Raw genomic sequence first — 3,876 nt, forward strand, 5'->3', positions numbered from 1 at the left:
GGTAAAATGAAGCTAACCTATGTCATTTTGGAAAAGAAGAAGAATAAGAAGAATAGGAAGAAGACTATAAGCTTATTATGTAAACTTGATCATTTTGTGCTAACATAAGTTATTTTGGAGCTAACCTATAGGAAACTAAGCATATTAGAGATAACATAGGTAAATAAGTATATATATATATATATATATATATATATATATATATATATATATATATCATTTTGGAGATCTAACATACCTGACATAGTTCAGTTCTCATTGTTCTTCTCCTTCTCCTTCCTCAGCCTGATGCGCCAAGAGCGGCGAGGCAGTGGAGGCAGCGGGATGTAGTCTTCTACCACAATTGGCGTGGTCATGTCGCCCAGCTGTGGGATTGCTAGCGCAACCACCGGTGCGTGGTCATTGTCAGGCACCACCACCATCGCGAGGCCACCTTCAGGCAGGACGGGCATGACCATCGCTAGGTCATCCTCATCCACCACCATCTCTTGCCCATGGTCAGCCACCACCATCTCTTGCCCTTGGTCAGCCACCACCAGCGCTAGGTCATCCTTAGCCTGATGCCCATCGTCATCCTGCAGCTCCTCATCCCCACTTTGCTTCTCTTCTCCCCCACTGCAGTCCAACACCGTTATCCATCAATTCACAAAAGTTTCACATTGATACAAAATAAAAACACAAATGGAAAAGAAGCACTCCATCCATGCAAGCTTCCGTGAATTAAATCAAATATGCAAAATGATAAACAAGAAGTTAGAAGAAGAAGAAGAAGAAGAAGAAGAACGGAAGAAGAAGAAGAAGACTAGAAGAATACTAGAAGAAGAAGAAGAAGACTAGAAGAATACTAGAAGAAGAAGAACACTAGAAGAATACTAGAAGAAGAATAAGAAGAAGAATATGAAGAATAAGAAGAAGACTATAAGCTTATTATGTAAACTTGATCATTTTATGCTAACATAAGTTATTTTGGAGCTAACCTATAGGAAACTAAGCATATAAGCTCTCTATGTTAGCATATTAGTGCCAACTTAGGTAAAATGAAGCTAACCTATGTCATTTTGGAAAAGAAGAAGAATAAGAAGAATAAGAAGAAGACTATAAGCTTATTATGTAAACTTGATCATTTTGTGCTAACATAAGTTATTTTGGAGCTAACCTATAGGAAACTAAGCATATTAGAGATAACATAGGTAACTAAGTATATATATATATATATATATATATATATATATATCATTTTGGAGATCTGACATACCTGACATAGTTCAGTTCTCATTGTTCTTCTTCTTCTCCTTCCTCAGCCTGATGCGCCAAGAGCGGCGAGGCAGTGGAGGCAGCGGGATGTAGTCTTCTACCACAATTGGCGTCGTCATGTCGCCCAGCTGTGGGATCGCCGGCGCCACCACCAGTGCGTGGTCATTGTCAGGCACCACCACCATCGCGAGGCCACCTTCAGGCAGGACGGGCACGACCATCGCTAGGTCATCCTCATCCACCACCATCTCTTGCCCATGGTCAGCCACCACCATCTCTTGCCCTTGGTCAGCCACCACCAGCGCTAGGTCATCCTCAGCCTGATGCCCATCGTCATCCTGCAGCTCCTCATCCCCACTTTGCTTCTCTTCTCCCCCACTGCAGTCCGGATCATCCTTCTTGTTGTCAGAATTGCTGCTGCCAGAATCACTGCTGCTTTCGCTAAAGCCAGAATCGTTGTTGCTTTTGCTACAGCCATAATCGCTGCTGCTTTGGCTGTAGCCAGTGTCGCTGCTGCTGCTCCCATTGCTTGTCCAAATGCAACAATGACCGTTAACAATCGATGTGAGACAAAGCCAAATGTAGAGGAATAAGAAGAGGCAGAATGTACTGGCATCATCATCATCAGCGTAGCGCATGCGACACATAGTCGCATTGAACACCTTCACGGTGAGCATGGTGGCGTCGTCGTCGTACCTAAAGAGAAGGAAGTACCCCAGCCGCAGGTCGTAGGCACGGTAGAACTTCTCCCACCCACGATACAAGTACATGTGGTCCTCCTTGATCACCAACTCCACATCCCACAGCCTGCGAAACCCGCTGCCAGCCTGTCGTAGCTTCACATTATTTGGCGGATCTTCACCCAGCATGTTCATAAAACTGTCAGGCAGCCTCTACAGTTTGGGACAATGAGTGATGTAGCAAACAACAGATATCATAATGAGATGGGTGAAGGGGAGATCTCTCGTTTTATATACCTGCGTCATGGATGATACTGAAGTCCCAAGTATGATACTGAAGAACTCGGAAGCATCCAACTCGTACTGCAGTGTGGCAGAGCGCCGGTGGCTGCTTCCCCCATCTCTGATAAGCAGCAGAAGAGACCAATTAGTACCCTTACAACAGATCATAAAACATCGCGAGGACGCTAGCAGCCTAGCACTAGAAGCCGCAACTACACTACAGAACTACTAGCAGCCTAGCACTAGCAGAAGCCAACTAGCAACCGAAGTAACTAACAACAACACACGAGCAGCAGACTAGCAGTAGCACATCCAGCACAACTAGCAGACTAGCAGTAGCACCAGTGCCCCACCAACAAGTAGCAGTAGCAACATACAGCAGCAGCCAACAGCCAAAAAATCATGGATTGCTGTTAACTAAAAATCATGGATTGCTTATAACTAAAAATCATGGGTTGCTGTTAACTAAAAATCATGGATTGCTGTTAACTAAAAAAATCATGGATTGCTGTTGACCTAAACACTAGGCAAATACAGTAGGAAATATATTGCATCCAACTATCATAGATGCAGTGCAAGTGTGTAACTACTGACAGCTGTTGTTGTGCTCCTTATAACCTTATGATACTTCAACAAGCCACCTGTGTTGTTAGTTTTGTCATGTACTTTGTGATGGCAGTATGACACTAGATTGCACGAAACAAAGAGCATGCACGGTTTAAAGAACTTTTACGCCATCTGGGTCAACTTCCTCTCCCAGGTCAGTACTAAAATTATCTCACTGCTACCCTCACTGTCAGATTATCCATCTACTGGTCTTGTAGTCAATTACCTTGGGCAGTAGAGCACTAACAGGATCTAAATTACTTCACACACATGGATGCAGTGTGACATGTTGTGTCGGATCAAAGAGTTGAATCAGCCTCAATCAGAACCAAACCACTACTAATAATTTCCTCTCCCAATATTATATTGTGAACTGAATCATACATAGCTTCAGATGTATGATCAAGGAAGGAGATTTTTTGGTTAAACAAGTTCGAAAAGAAAAGTGTATCTGCATTCCAGAGAATGAACATCTCATCTCCTCTCTGCATCTGGAATCGAAACACAAACATCTCATCTCCTCTCTGCTTATAGCTCATTCCTTCAAGTCTCTATCCAATGCTATTTCTTAAATCTTTGAATTGCTCGAGACTAGCAGAGGGGTAGCTGCCCTAGGCCTCAATTATGACCACTAAACAAAGCTAGAGCAGAGATTAAATTAGCACTCTACTAACGCTACAGAAAACATAGGAGCACTGCTATGGCCGTTGCTGACTTGCTATGGCCGTTGCTGACCAAAATTAGAAATTTTTCGAACCTAATTTGACCTAAATTAGAGAGGAATTTGACCTAAACCTAGCAATAGAGAGAAGAAGAGGGCAAGGTCGGGAGGGAGGAGAGGAGGAAGATAGGAGAAGAGAGGCAGAGGGAGGAGGGTTACCTGACCACGATGAGGTGGTGGCCGGAGCGGAGACGACGGAGGGTGGAGATGGTGAGCTTGGGGGAGGCGGGGATAGACATCAGGGAGGTCGCGGGCCTCCTCTCCTAGTGGATGTGGGGCCTCCTCTCCTGGTGGACGTGGGGCGGCGCCGAGGCTCCAAGTCTCCGGCGGCTC

The sequence above is a fragment of the Triticum dicoccoides genome, chromosome 4B (assembly GCF_002162155.2).
Source record: "Triticum dicoccoides isolate Atlit2015 ecotype Zavitan chromosome 4B, WEW_v2.0, whole genome shotgun sequence".
NCBI lineage: Eukaryota > Viridiplantae > Streptophyta > Magnoliopsida > Poales > Poaceae > Triticum > Triticum dicoccoides.